Genomic DNA, 16,267 nt, shown 5'->3' with positions numbered 1-16,267 from the left:
CCTGATTGTGAGAGGCCAACGCGATAGATTGCGTACGAGCCAAGTCGATGCGTGATTCATGTGGGTAAGGCTCGAGCCTCTGACGCGATGACAGAATCTAATGAGCTGATATGTAATCGGTCTACGGAGAAGTACGGTGGAAGACCAGAACATTCTTCTACCGGACTTTGGGCAATCTCACGTTTTGTTCGGATTAGCAAACATCTTTGTCATTAGAAACTTAGGCCTTCGAGCCGACCTGTAGCGTCTTCTACGTACCTTCTGCAAATGTTTTTGATGTAGTACTCCTTCGTGCCACTGGTGGCGGTAGTCACTGTTCCTATGGCCTGGTGTACATTTTGCGCATCGCATTGCTTCCTTCATACGCAAATAAACAGACTGCTTTGGTTTTTACTCACGATGGATCTCGTAATCGTATGGCCGTTACGTCAAACGCCAAAGTTGTGATGTTTAGAAAAACGAGAGAAATGATGCGGTTCTTGATGAGGGGGAACATTACAAAGGTTTCGACTTTCGCCCTGCTTTTTGTCGTCGCTTCCAGTTCTTGTCTTGTGCGCTAATTTGCTAGCTAGACAGCCACTGCGAGTAAAGATTGTTCCTAAGGCACCGAACCGATTCAGCCCGAAAGCCTTTTACCGGGACAAATTCCAAAGTTCCGACAACGTTTCGCCGCGGCAATCTGACGGCGCACGACGGGTTCCGACCGTCAACATTTTGGTGTGTTGAGGGCAAATATCCAAGAAACAGTCTTATAATCGTCAAAAGTTGGGAAATGACAAACTGAGAAAAAGTAGGGCAGAAACGAGTCTAGTAATTCAAGTAACTAAGTTCAAAAAAACGCTCCAGGCATTTTTATGGAGCCTTGGATACCAACATATTAGTGTACACATTCAAAAATATGTCGAGTAATGGCCATAACAACTGCTCCGCTTGACAGTAAAGCACTAAGGAAACATGGCAAAGTTCAAAATAAACCTTTGTTTACCAAATGGACACAAATCCCGTAGTAGACTTCTATTTTGAAGCTGTTCCCAGAAGGATGTCACGGCATAACAGTTTGACTCGTCTTTCTACTGCAACCATTGCTCCCAACTCCCAATACAAAAAAAAACAAAAAAAAACAAACACAATGGCAACTCAGGGTGCCAACAAATGGCAATTACTCTACACTTGCATTGACAAAACAAATCTGTTGCCGGTGTTTGCCAGTGGCTCGGCTTCTTGCTCCTAGCATAAATTAGCCGCAAGCTAGTAGCACTTTTGTGCTCCACATGGGCTAGCGTGATAGACAAAAATGACTCTGCAAACATCGATGCTTAGTCTGACACAGCTGCCATTACTACTGATCACTTTTTAACAAAACACGCCGACTCAAATGCGATTTCAGTCGGCAAATTTGTCTCTTGGACCAAAAACTATCAAAGAGAGATTAGCCTAGATGCTTAGAATCTAATGTTCCTGGAGAGTGTATTGCTAAGCACAGTATAAATTTAAGTCTAAAAAGTTGACCGTCAAAAATTGTCGGTCATTCCTAATTCATTGGAAATGTATCATTTGAGCTTCTGTTATTTTCTGTTTTCATTTGGATCCAAATACTTGATGTTGGGTTTCGATTTTTCGTAGGCTAGCCGAATACCAAATACGCTCTAACTTTAACCCTTTACCGGGCACAGTGGCCGCTTTCGTCCGATCGTCTAAAGAGGCAATAACAACCTTTATTTCCACACATTTTTCAATTTTTAAGTCATAAACAGGCAAGAATTTTCAGGATTTTAGAGACACTCGGGGGTTCGTTAGAACTTAACCAATTGCTGTTGCGGACGCCATCGGAATTTTTGCCTGTTTAGACTATCGGCCAAAAGCAGCCGTTCTGCCCAGTAAAATGTTAAATACATACAATAAATTGTACTCTGTCGTGAACATATACTAGAATTGATTCATGGATAAAATCTGATGTCGCTTCACAAATCAGTATTTGATTTTTCCCCAATGACCGTTTATGAATTATTGTTGTTGATTTTGTACTATCTAGTGCCATATAAACCAAAATTAAAACAAGATCACACAAGAGGGACTGATGCACTCACAGAACATTTTGAAACTTATTCAGCCACCGGTTCGGTCATTGTTTTACAGAGTAAAGGCAGATTTTTGTTAATGAATTCTTTTCATTAAACACAAAGGACAATCGATTTGGGTGCATGAAGGACTACAGAACTCGGAGCTTAATTACTGTTGCGATGTTGAAATCGGATGATTTGGATAATTTTACATTAAACAATGGCTCTACACAGTTAGTCCATTAAAATTGTTGCCGGTTGATTAAAGCAACACTTGAGAACGTGGTTGTGAATTATGGTGGCGCCAAATGGACAAAAATGGTAGTGATTTGCATGAAGTGAGACTACATTTCCCCGCGAGGACCAGCACATATTATTCCGAAATCCTGATCCCCTGGTCGCCAGCGTTTGGACCGGATTACATTTCTGTTTCCTGCACAATTTGTTGTTTGATTTTGTCTAGTTCAGCTTTTTATAAAATCACAGACAAGGTGGCCCTACAACTTCCATTGTACGTTATGTTGATGGAAGCTATTCTAATCTAAAACCCAAGATAAACAATTTCATAACGTGACAAGCCCTTAAAAGTTGAGAATCACTGTTATGTATGTCCTGTAAACCAAACTCGTTCCACGTAAATAATCTTCTGTGAGAATCTGAGGTCAACGTGATGACTCACCAGCAGCCTGTTGTTGCTGAACAGGGAAGTTCAGGTTAGACACTTTGCATGTGGCAGATACCTTTCTCAGGAAGTTGGGTGCGGGACAAACTTGTGAAAGGATGTTTTCTTTTCTACACCCAATGTTTGGCTAGTTGTGAGAGGATGAGGTCGAAAGAGCTCACGGGAGTCGAAATGTCTATTCTTGTCGCCCGTGAGGCGGTCTTGGATCTCCAGCCTTTGAAGGTTTTCAAGCTTGTTCCTTACCTCTCACCCAGAATATGGAATCTAGAACTACTGATGATCCATTACAGGTCTGCTAGTTCGCATTAAGCAAAACAAAAACTAAAGTCCACTTTAGTGGACATTAGACTGGGTATCAGGAGAAGGTATGACCAATTTTTTTACGGTTTCCACTTTTATTGGTTTTGATCCATAACATTTACTGACAAATCAAGATAACCAGTTCAAACTGTCAGTTTTGTTTTTATTTTCTGGAAATCGTAGGTTGAATTCCACATGGTAAAAACTAAAGGTCCAATGGACAACTAGTTGATCGCCAAATCATTTGAGCATTATTTTTGGTAATCGGTTTATTGGAGACTTCAGATTATCAAAGGGCTCAGAATTTCAGCCTGGCAATGTTCTCAAATAAAAGTAATCATCAGTATTCTAGCAATTTGTTTTACGTTACCGAAAAAAAAAACAAAGTAAATGAACTGTTAGAACAATCTTTTGTGAATTTTCTGTACTATCAATAGGAAAAATGTTCCCGTTTTTGAATGGATGGAAATCAAAACCATTTTAACACTTTCACTGTATTTTTTTAAATAAAACTTATGGCATATATTACTTGTTTATAAGTCTAGGATACTTGGAAAATTAGTAAAAAAAAAAAATCCCACTTCCATTTCCACCAAGAAATACCACTGGCACTAATATATATATATATATATATATATATATATATATATATATATATATATATATTATATACACTACAATACACTACACTACATTACATAGTGATCAGTGGGGTTTGTTGTGTATGAAAACATTGCTAAATGCCACTAGAATCTCTAACTAGGTGGGGAATGAACCGCTGGGAAGCCATTTCTTCTTATCGCTCCCATTCCTATACCCGCTGCCATTTTTTGAAACTCCCGCGGGACGCATTGTCCCGAAACCTTGAGTCATCAATAAACTGACGATTAAAACGAACCAATGAATCAAATAACGATTAGTTGCGGCCCTAGCGTTCAATTTTGGCGGTTCCAGTCGAGCGCCTCAACGGCGCTATAGCAATGTTTACGTAAATGCTGGCACCTGAGCGAGATGTGGGAACGCGAAGAACTTAAGTTGATCAACACAATGGATGACCCAAGTCAAAGAGGCAGAAACCATGAAAGCGTTTCCCGTCCATTGACCCATTGTCAGTCCGAGCCTGCCATGGTGTGGAACGGGATCAAAACAAGCCCTTTGTAATCGGATCCTCATCCAGCATCAAACAATCTCGGCCGACAAAAAAAAAAAAAAAAAAAACAACAAGGTAAAAGGGCACAAGAATAGTCGGGAACAGAGCTAACACAATGCCCTTGTAACCGCAGGGAGACACAAGTCTGCTATTCGATTTTGCCACGCCTTTAGTTGGCAATTATTGTCACAATTATCTGGCGAAGAAAGGCAAATGTATCAAAGCTTGCCGGTATATAAAATTAAAAAAAAAAAAAAAGCCATAAAATGAGCAAATGTCTTCCAGTGTACAGAAGGTTTTATCGCTCAAACATTACATGAAAGAAACAACTATTAACAGTCTCTCATGTTACAAGCGAGACCGCGGGAATGACGTAAATCTGATTCCTCGCAGGACAGGTGCAAAGGGCTTCGCGTGAACCACGCTACAGAATCACAACACCACGTTTGGCGTTATTACAGTATTTCAAGCTTTGTTTGCCCTCGGTGAAAACGAAGCGTAGGAAACAAAGGAGATGACTGGCGCTTGTGACAGTAACAAATATAAAAATAACTCGCCACGAGAGGGAAAGGAATACTTTGAAAAAAAAACATGTTGTTAAGCCCTTGATAGCATAATGGGGAGGGAGGTGCATTTAGAGAACAAAAAAAAAAACAAAAAAAAAAGAGAGAGAACAAGACTAGCAGAACATTAAGTGCGCCTTACAGGCACAAAGTTGAATAGAAGTTTGGACGCTATCACGTGTGACATTGTATACCAGAACCTGTTGAAGAAGTGACATCTTAGTCACTGCGTCCGCACGCGATGCGACTAAACAAACAAAATAAACATCAGAGTATCTTAGGGGAGTGACTTTCTGCTTTTGGCGGAGTCTTAAAGATGTGTCATCAGTATTACCTTGACCTATGCTGTGCAAATGATGTTTGCCAATTTCCTGACAAATATTGTAAATGTTAATTGCTCTTTAATACGTGGGAATTGGTTTTCGGGCGATAGATTTTGACTCGTGGCTACCTTTCTAAATCCTCATGTGCTCAGAAGAGGACATCCTGGTCTTTCTGACTGAGTCTCACATGTTTGGGTGGGATGCGTTAATTCCGCTGTCTTGCCGAGACAAAAATTGGACACGAATGAATAGGCAGGATGAATACACAAGCTCCTTTTTCCATGAAGTTGAAACAATGCTGGAGGGGGCCACAATTTTTCACCAGTGCTACTGGGGGGGCTACTTAGGACCACACACTTCTTAACCAGTACTTGGACATGGACAAAATATATGAATACATGCTAAAGGCATACTTGTATTTTTTTTTTGACACATTTCTCAATGCATGTAGAAAAGAATTACTATCCTGACAAAAGGTTTGAAGCAAAGCATAAAAATACCCACATATTTTTTTTCAAGCGCAAATGGGTCTCTCGCATAAAATGTACTTGAAGGATGGCACAAATTTTCTGTACGTCAAACAGAGTGCAAGAGATCATCAGGTTTTATTTTTGTCCTCACACATAACTCAAAATGTTAATTATGGGGCGCTATCTTTTACCTGCATTCAGCATCATTCAGAAAACGTACTCACAATTTCGGATAGGGCAGTGTAAGCAATACTAAGCCATCTAGTGGTGCATGGTGACATTACAACGTAAAACGACATTGGACACCTGCAAATTGGCATATTCAGATTTTTGTTTTTATATGTTAATTTCCGTTTTATATATACATATATATTTGGGCTTTTTACTGGATTATTTTCCCCCCACTTGTTTCTTGTGGAAAACCGACAGTGAATTTTTTGTGTGTTTCTTTGTAGAATTTTTGCCATTCGTATGAAAAAAAAAATGGCGCTGGGAAGTGGGTTAATAGAGGACTGCCGGTTGCCCAGCACTGTTTTAACACTACAAAAACAAGATATTTAGTGATCAAACTGAGAAACTATTCACACATTTTCACGTTAATCGTCACTTATTTTTAATTTGATGCCTGCAACACAACCCCTAAATGCTTGGAATGTCTTTTTCAACAATACTCAAAGGACATCGCACAAATGCATCCACAAGAAGTTTCCACACGGCTTCATTTGATCGCTTTATATCGAAAGATTTTTTCGTTCAACTATTTACTGTAATTATGAGTTTACAACTTAATTGTTATAGATGAGCGCTACGCTATAGCGCATTCCAAGGTACGGATTTGGGTTACATCACCTTTATAGGAACGGAACCGTTTCAAACTGATGTTTTATTATTTTTAGCAACGTGAATTGCACGTTAGCGTTCTTTCTACGGAAACGACAATGACTACTCTACCTGAGCTGCAAATTATGTTTTATTACTGTTTTTCAATAGCTACGCTACTAAACACGTGCAGCTTAGCAACCATGGCCCGCAACGCTAAAATCGGTGTTTTACGAAGCGGTATGAAGTCGAAGATTATCATAGGTGTGTGTATCTTATCTTGTCTTGTAAAAATTTGATATATATCCGACAAAGTATGCTTGTCTCGTTCTTAAGCGCCGGCTGCCCTGAGTGAATGAAAGCTGTCAGTTGGGTTGAGGTCCCGTATCGCAAACATCAGAAGAGAAGAACAACGGGCCCAGAAACGCAAACAACACAAGATTCCGAGGTGTTTTTTTTTTTCTCTTAAAGTTTCCTTAATAAGCCAAGTGATGAGTAAGATGCAAAGTAGAGGGACAAAAAGTTCTTGTAGTAAACAGTAATGACTAGTGTCTCAAAGTAGGACAATTCCCTTGCTCGGTATTGGCGTTGACACGGCTGACTCCCATCTGGCACGCGATGTGGGCCGAGGAACATAAACAGGCTCGCGTCTGGCTCCGCGCGAGGCTTACATGCGGAACCTTCCTGATGCAGGAATGTCCCGAAGCTTTGAGATAAAAACGATTCAGTGTCGGCTTCACCCCGTGCTGCAAGACGGGTGACACAGTCATATTCGACAAATCGATAGTACCGTACTATAAGGCGCACCTAAAAGCCTTATTTTTTTTTAAAGCTGATGGTGCGCCTTATAATCAGGTGCGCCTTATATATGGATCAAAATTGAGATTGGGATTGGTAGATGGGGAATGAACTGCTAAAGTAAGCTTTACCTCTTTTTTTTGTGTTTACAGTTGAACAAGGTTGCTCATATTGACATTGACTTATGCTATTGAGAGTTTAGAGTTATTATTTGAGTTATTGTTTTTACTTTATTACTATATTGTGATTGAAAAAGTTTGAAAATATGTCATTAATTGAGCGTGCGCCTTATAGTGCGGAAAATACGGAAATTAGTAGGAATGGGGCCAGATTAGAATGCCACAACATCTCTCGTGCACCGCATGATATTTCTTTCCTTTTGATTGTTGTTTTTGACGAGGGGTACCAAGGAGAACGTGCAGAAAAGGCCGATTGAGCATTTTGATGCACCTTTGTATGACTTTGTAGACATTGGTTGTACCATATGAAAGATCGGATTCTCTTCTTTACCTAAAAAAAGAAAGTGAGATTCGATCGGTTTCTTCGTAATCAGGTCGTTCGAGTGACACCTAGCTAATACGATGTGTTTTCTGCAAAACGATAACTCTGACACAATAGATTTTTAGTAGCATCTGAAACATCTCAACAGTGCTTTCCTTCGATAAAACATGAACAAAAACAGTGTTTTTGATGGAAAAATAACAGTTTGCGTATTTATATAACTACATTACAACGGCGCTCGATATGCATATCATTAAGGAGAGCGCTGGCCATGAGCGTCCCTTATCTACAAAAAAAAAACATTAGGTGATAATAATCCTTACAATAATAATAATTTAAAAATTCTCATACGTGGCACTGAAAGACGTGCCAGAAAAATGCCGCCAAAGGTGGTGAAATCCTCAAAATAAACCTTACCATCCCAAATAATATAACAAACACCTTGCCATGGTTTACCGATTCTAATCGTCGGACAAATAAGTCATTTATATAAAGTAAATGGGGTAAAAATACAATTAGGGGAAAGACAAAGAAATAAAAAGAGAAAGTGAGTCACACCAGCAGGCTGCTGACGAAGTCGTTGGAACTCCCCCGGATTACCAGTATCACAACTGTGGTATCGTTAAAGTAAGTTTGACACTGTGTTTTCCCAAGTCAGCTTTCTGGAAATTGTTTTTCCCCTTGATGTCAGATTGAGGAAGTGGTTTCCAACTAGAGTAACTAAACGCTAACCACAGAACTCAAAACATCGCGTTTAATCAAATAAAAAGGGGCAAATTACAAGCATTGTGAATTACGTTGCTTAAATAAATTAAGGGAAATTAATCCAATTTCATTCGTGTTGTTTACACATTTAGAATGCTGGTATATCAGTCGAATATTTTTGTTTAGGTGTTTAATTCCATTTTGTTTTCCATTCAAAGCTACTCATTAAATGATCATAATCATTAACGTCTCATTTAACATCACTTGGAATCTGTTGCCTCATTTTAATTGAGATGTTTTTTTTTCTTACAGTGTATGTTGAAGTTGGAACATTTGAAATGTATAATGTATTTTTGTATATTGTATATTTTTAGAATGTGTCGTGAATGAAAGGGCTTGAATGATTTGAAGATGGTGACGTTGGAATATTTATAAATATTAAAATATATACTTCGATAGGTGAAAATTGGTTGAAAAATATGGAGGGAGGAGCTCCTCAAAAAATTGTGAATAAACTATAAAAGGCATTCAGCCCACACAATTAACGATTGCGACTTTATCGTGACAGGACGCTAAAAGAACAAAAATAAAGTTATATTGGTCATCAACGGGTTAAACAACCGCCGTTGCTCGTAAAGTCTATTAGATCGTATTTGTCCGACGTGCTCGCATATAATTAGTTAATGATCTATCCTTCCTTCCCTATTTTTTGATAATGCTGCGTAACATTTTGTGTAATCTAAATGATTTATGAGCCCTTGCGGTTAATATGAGTTAAAGGGTTTCGAAATAATTGATCAAGTTTGGACAAGCAAGTTTTCCTTGAGGCCAAGTGACGTGTGGACTCTTATTGAGATAATACTTCAGCACAACTTATCAAACTGTCACCAACTCAAAGATATTTCCTGAACTTTTGTTTTCCAAGTTGGACAGGCTGCTGTGGAATTGTTGGTATGCCACATTGGAAGCAATAATTGTTTAAATTGTTCGGTGCGAAGGAGGGATTGCAGCTGCAATTTATTAAATGAAATTTTGAGAATTCATCTGACAGCTCAAATCATCGGAATTTCACCCTCTCGACGTTAAATATTTGATTTCTGCAGTCCACGTAAGCAGAATTATTTTGGTGTTGAAACGAAATAAACATGAATGCTCTTTTGTTTTGTATGGGCCAAACCAGTATGGGTGTGTCAAAACAATCTCATTTTAAATTTCTAATTGTATGCTTCTTGCGTGCTGATATTTGTTGTTCTGTTTTTCTGGTGCTTGACTTGTCAGGGTTGGAAATCAAGCCAATCACACCCTGAATTGGGCACTGATTGGCTGACAGTTTGACTGCCAGTGCAGGAAGACGTGAAAATGAACGAGCTCATGAGGGTTGTCCAGATGAATGGTAAATATGACTTTTAAAAACGTTTTTAAGAATCAATTTTAGCCTACAACATCAATGGAAAGCACCCATCTGCGACGGTAGCTAACAATAGCCACAAAGATGCTAATGTAGCAAGCCATGGAAAAGCTCTTTGCCAAACTAAACTTGAACGCTCTGCATTTGAGGAAGTATTTCGTTAGTTTTATTTTATTTTTTTACCTGGAGGTTTTATACGCATTAGCTAAGTAGCTATCGTCCCCCGAACGACGATTTCGCCTTACGATCCCAGCTCCAGAACGGATTAATTTTGTGTGGAGGGGGTCCACTGTAGTTAATTATCGTAACTTGCGTGTATTTCACAGATAATCTACTTTAGCCAAATATGAACCAATTTGACCATAATTCAAAATTCGACTGACAATTAATGCACCAAAAAAAAAAAAATCATGGAAACTGCGAAGCCACGAAAAGTGAACCACGTATAGCAAGGGACGACTGGATCTGATATATATATATTTTTTCCCCCCAGAAATTTTTTGGATTACAAAGAGATCAACATCTTAATGGATTACTAAAACAACTTGTTAGTTGCAGTCCTAAAACATTTTTTTTGGACAGTTATTTGCCAAAAGGTCTTTCTTTGTCCGGACTTGGTGTAGTAGTTGGTGCAAATGTGCGCATCTTGTCAGCTGTTTTCACAGCTGAGCGAGGCGGAGAGGCCTTTCTACACCTCTTGACAGCTGGTTTGTAACAAGTCACGCTATCGTCGTCCTCACCTACGGGGCCCGCTCCGATTTCCAGCCGGCACTTTGCCGTTACCACAACAAGCCATCCACTTTTGACGCCGTACCTTTAATCATGTGGGAGCCATGCTTCCTGATTTAGGCCAAGTTTTTTTTTTCATGACCGGTGACCAACAGGCTACATTAATCAATCTACTTTCCGTGTTGTTTATTTTATCAACTTGAAAAGAGAGGGAGATGGAAGCAATAAGGAGACGCTTAAGTCCCAATGCGGGCAGTCAGTGTGTTTACACTATGGAAGTGTATAAGAGCCAGAAACGTAAAAATTGTAGCAAAACAGAATAATTCTCATCTTCCTAAATGTTACTATTTTATTGCGTTCATATCTGTAAGTTATATATTTTTTATGGGTTAGGTTAGGGGGGTTTCTGATTTCCCACATTGTGAGCGGTCAGCGAACGCAACGCCAGTATAGTTTTTAATGCGATTGAAACAGTTGTTTTTCCCGTTCCTCTCGACGCGACTCGAGTTCATTTTGCCTTAAAACACCGACGTTGTGCAGCATCTGTGTTCCACCGAGTTTGATTGTGTGTACGCCAAAAGAACGCAATTAATAAATGAGTCAAATGGAATACCTTTCCATGTTCTTGAACCGGCACACTTTTAATTCAAAGCGGGAGACATAAATACCTTAACATCGATTTTTGTTGTTTTGTTTTAGTAATAGTCCTGTGTGTAAAAGAAGATGAACTCGGACGTTGGTTCGGTTTTCTCGCTTCTTTTATTGAATGTAATGCTGTAAAAATAAATACATAAATAATTTAAAAAAAAAAGATCTAATTTTTAAGTTACCCTTTATAGGATGCACCAATACTTTTGGCCTTCATTTTATGGGAATTTTTTTTTTATCTTTTATTTGGGGCATTACAGTATGCCGTCACACCACATAACTTTATAGCAGCATAGTGAGGAGGAAGCCATTCAAGTTCTGTGAGGGTATATTGTTTATTTTTCGGTCAATATGGCGTGATTGGAACAGTCCACGCCCGCCAGAAACAATCATCCATCTGTTAGTCATCCTCTACAAAGCACTAAATTGTCAAATGTCTTTACTGAATTTACTGTATGTGGGATTCATAATTTACAATCGAGGCTCATGTTTTTCTCTTCCTGAGACTCCGCCTATTCACTTGTGTCCACTGTGGTGGCCATTTTGTCTCAGCAACGCAGCAAAGGTGACTGCATCCCAACCAAACACAAGACATCATTGAAAAAGCCAGGATGTCCTCGACTGAGCACACTAGGACTCTGTTGGGTAGTTTAGTCAAGTCAACGGATATAGATCACAAACGAGTGTTTTATGACAGTGATTTATAAAAAAAGAATTTAACAAAGACGATTTATGTTCAACTGAGAGGCCGGGGGGAAAAATATACTTAAATATCACATTTCACATGTTCTAAAATTGCATAGTTCGAACTTCGGAGGCAAAATCACGAGTCCAAAACTGCTAATCTCTTATTTGATCCATTCATGAATTACCATTACAAATGCCGTCTCTGTTATGTATTAAAAAAAAAAAAAAAAGGGCAGGGGTGGTAAATATACATCCATAAGGTCACACTGCCGCAACTGTCACTCCAATTGTTTTCACACATGCTTCTGTTTATGTATCTTTGTGTAAATATTTAGTTTACTTCCATATTAGTCAATGGCAACTATATGTGTTTATCTTAACTAGTTTTAACAGAGCGTGTGCGATAACGCCTAACTGCACAACGCCCTCTGCTGGAAATATTTTCTCAGATTTTCAAATGTGCAACCCCTTTTTTTCTTCTTCTTTTACCTGACCCAGATACTTGTTAGGGTCCTACTTTTATCGGGGTTTTTTATGTTGTTTTTTTTTAGCTGACGCTGATTTTGGTAGAAAAAAAAAAACAAAACAGATTACCCAAATAAGCATCTGAATAATTTTAGAATTTCTAACAAATAAAATCACATTTGTTTCCTTTCATTAGGTACGATTTACAGTAATTGTGTTTTCCACTACTCACGGCTGGCCGGATAGCAGAGATCAACTGCAAATATATTCTTTAGAAAAAAATGTAAGTTATATATTATACTGACTTTATCTTGCTGTTGTGTGGAAAGTCTTGACATTCCAGTCAATTCTTTTCACAACTCTGTTCCTTGTAAAATGTAACATTTGCTTTGTTTTGAATCTGTAGAATCAAGGTTATGGTATGGATTTACGTGTAGTAAATAATGGCATTAGTGTTACTTGTATACGACCTCTGTAATTGGTTAAAGCACACAAAGGCAAAAAGTTCAAATAATCTGCAATGATTGACCGTTTGGGTGACTATTTTTATCCGATGTTTAACGTTCTAATCGTGGTTTGAAACATATATTTTTCAAAGCGGACGGGAACCAGCAGCTTTCCTTCCATGCGCAATGCAGCTTGTCGCAAATGTAAAGAGATCTTGAAAATATTTTGACAACGTCGTACTTATTCAAACACTCGCTCTGCGTATTCTTTTAATCACAAAAGGAATGTGCCCCAAAACGTTTTCAAAGAACACCTTGTAAATGATTACACCATCTCTATTATTATGAGAGGTATATTTTGTAAAACATCCTGGAAATGTTGTTTTAAATTCAGAGTAAGGCGGTCCAGGCAACGGAGACGGTGAAGCAAAACACTAATAGGGGTAAAGACCAGCGACTAGACTTTCACAAACAGTAGCGCACAAGAGTGTAATTCATACGCTAAGGACTGCGCAGCTTACGGCTAATCGCTATTATCACACGGCGCATGAACATCCACCGGCCCGATGATCGTGCCGATGTTCTGCAAAGCGTTTAATCCGCCGCCGGGGTGTTTCCCCGTCTGTCGTGTGTTGTTCTAACCCGGGTTGTTCAAACCGCTCAAAATACTTTCCCTCGCATGTAAAAGCGGGACAGAACTCTCTAAAGCTGCTTTAATGGAAGATCAATATTGCTTTGCGGTTTTCATTTTCACACTTCACCTTGGTATAACTGCGGCGGTGCACTTAAGGCCCAGCAATGATTTACCGAGCGGTTTTTGAATTCGGGTGGAATTAAAAACTCCCGCTGACTTCATCTACTAACTGTAGTGAATGCAGCTCTCAGGTTTGCATTCAAATCAGCTGACTTTTGGTGTTTTTACCCAAAACGTTTGGGTCACCTGATGGGTATTTTGTTCATTTACTTCATTAAAAATCAGTCAAAATCAATTGAATTTTAGCTCCTCATCAATTACTTTAATTTCTCTCGATCTCCACGAAAGCAAACTTGTGTTGAATAAAACGTTGGTGTTTGATTTGAAAGATAATGAAAGAATTTTTCCCGATTTTCCATGGGTTGCATACCAAACCAGTAAATGGATGAAAGTTGTTTACTGCACTGTTATGTTTGGAAAAAAAATGTTTTTAAATACTATTGGAGATATAAAACACCTTTTTTCCGTTACTCATTGAAAAAAATGACATCGACCAACAGATTAAAAACACTCGAGTTGCAGCTCGAAAAAAAGGAAAAAAATAAATAATGACCAAAAATAACACTTTCTTTCCATCTATTGTACATGCAATTTTTAAATGTAACCTTTTTACATTAAACTAAATGACAATTAAATTGAGATGACTAAAAATGTTACCTAAACTAACCACTGCCCTGGGTGCTGCCTGGGAAAGCACTGAAAGAAGACACAAGGGAGCTGAAATTTCACCCAGATGGTGACAAATTTGCACAAAAACCCAAAAATGACCCAAAAATGGTCAAAACCCGGCACAAGGGTTAAATTAAAAAGAAAACTTTTCATAGATTGACGTATCGCAGATTGCTCGGCATCGGTACACTATGAATGATTGTAAAAAATGAAAAAGACACAAGGGATTTTCTGTTCAAGCAAATAGCGACTATGGATTTGGAGTCTACAAACATCAATTTCAACTCAAATTACAAGGCATCCACCAGCATCAGATCAAACTAAACGGTCAACGACACGCATCTTATTGTCACGAGTGGGAACAATAAATCAAATCCGACCGCCGAGCGCACGCAGTTGGACGAAATCTCTGGAAACGCCTCGCCCGTGCGAGCGCGCGTTTGTATTTCCAGCTCAGAGCGGAGCCCTGAGAGAATCTCCCGAGCCCTTGTGTTTACTCTGCTCGGTTCCTGCGCGGCCGCGCGGGACGCGGCGGAGTCAATTAAACGTAAACAATGGCAAAAAGGGATTTGATCCAAAAGGGATATCGCTACGGCTTCCATTAGCCATGACTCGGCGCCGATTCCCGACCGACTCCGCCCGCCCGCCGCCAAATCACGAAGGAACGTCCTCGGAGCCATATTTGGAGTAAAAGTGACTCTTAACTCGGCGTCTCTCCAGAGCAATTAGGCTAAGTTGTGTGTTTATGTTCGCTAATAGGCCCCTTGATGTGCTGCGGCGGTGACCGACGGCCATGTTGGCTTCCCGTCCAGAGCGGATCCAGTAGTATGGTATCAGGTGGGCCTCGCCGTACTATCAAAGCACAATCTCCTCCGGGACAAGCTCTTATCACAACAAGGACCCTGACTCGGCCTGGCAGCTGCTCCTGGGTGGTCTCCGGGCTAAGCGCTGGCTGCGCTCGGAAAGTCGGAGGAACGCGGCGCGAAGGCCTTCCTTCAGACAGATTGGATTGATAAAGCCGGATCGGGTTTCTCGAAATGAGGTCGATTCTGTTTTGCGGCGCGAGATGCGGACCCAATACGAAGCGGGATTACAACGGTTTTCGGGTTGAAATTGCGGCGTGCTGAATTAGCGCGTCCGCTTGGGGGTTTGAAGGCCATGGCTTCCAATCTGAGCTCGTTGTGGGTTTTTTTTTTTGGGAGGTACTCCAGAATCACACCAAATGCAGCTGGATGGTTAGAAAGAAAAAAAAAAAGAATATCTGGATGAAACTCTATTCATTTGTGTCCATTGTTGTGGACGCAAAATTCATTGAAACCCAAACCCATCATTAGACTTAGTACGATAGTTCAAACATATAGATCAAAAATACATTACTATGGACTCAAAAGTGTCTCAGATGCACAGCAGTTTTTCGCATGATTTTGTAGGCTCCAAAACCAGATTGAGACCATTTAGTAGCTGAAGAAATGTATTTTGCAATAGTTGACAAGATTGGGACAAACGAAGCTTACAATGTTGGATTTTGTCATGATAATCTAATTTTGTCAATCAGTTCGGGGTCTTTTTGCAGGAATCGTCTCCATGGAAACAAATAAAAGCTTGAAATGTTTTAAATTGTGTGTGGCGGACTGCAAAGTTTCACATTTTGGAAATGATATTTGGGCCGCCTCCTGTGATTTGCTGACAGGGACTCTTTACACTTCGCTTTTCAGGATGCTCATTTTATGAATATTGTTCCGTATGAAAATTGTATGATTTGGTTTTGCTTCACAGCCAAAACCTTATTGTAGGGCTAGGCGATATGCTCCAAAAATATGATTTTTTTTTTTTCCGGTCAGTCTGGGTGATTACGATTTTAATCAATGTAATAAACGCAACAAACGTTTATCGGAAAAGGGTTGATTTATCTTTTTTTTTTTTAAATTGTGTGCTAATCATTCAGACAATGTATCTTCAAATCAGTTTCAACGTAAACTTGTGAAAACAAAGCTATTCAAAGCTTATGCTTTAAATGCCACGTTTAACTACTTTGAACAATTGCGCAAAACTTTTTCACCATTCGGCTAATTTTCAAATATACCCGGTCA

The 16,267-nt window shown here is 39.4% G+C and overlaps 1 long non-coding RNA gene across 1 annotated transcript; it reads left to right on the top strand.

The window, feature by feature from the left end:
- On the top strand, positions 1-15,754 carry LOC148414419 (uncharacterized). Its single transcript, XR_015867504.1, has 3 exons — positions 1-64; positions 9,650-9,764; positions 14,937-15,754. It is a non-coding gene; the product is annotated as an uncharacterized LOC148414419 (long non-coding RNA).
- Positions 15,755-16,267: the final 513 nt, after the last annotated feature.

Source organism: Hippichthys cyanospilos, chromosome 12 (genome assembly GCF_059441005.1).
Source record: "Hippichthys cyanospilos isolate Australia breed blue-spotted pipefish chromosome 12, RoL_Hcya_1.0, whole genome shotgun sequence".
NCBI lineage: Eukaryota > Metazoa > Chordata > Actinopteri > Syngnathiformes > Syngnathidae > Hippichthys > Hippichthys cyanospilos.
Note: the sequence above shows the minus strand (reverse complement) of the source record. Positions and strands in the feature narration are given on the sequence as shown.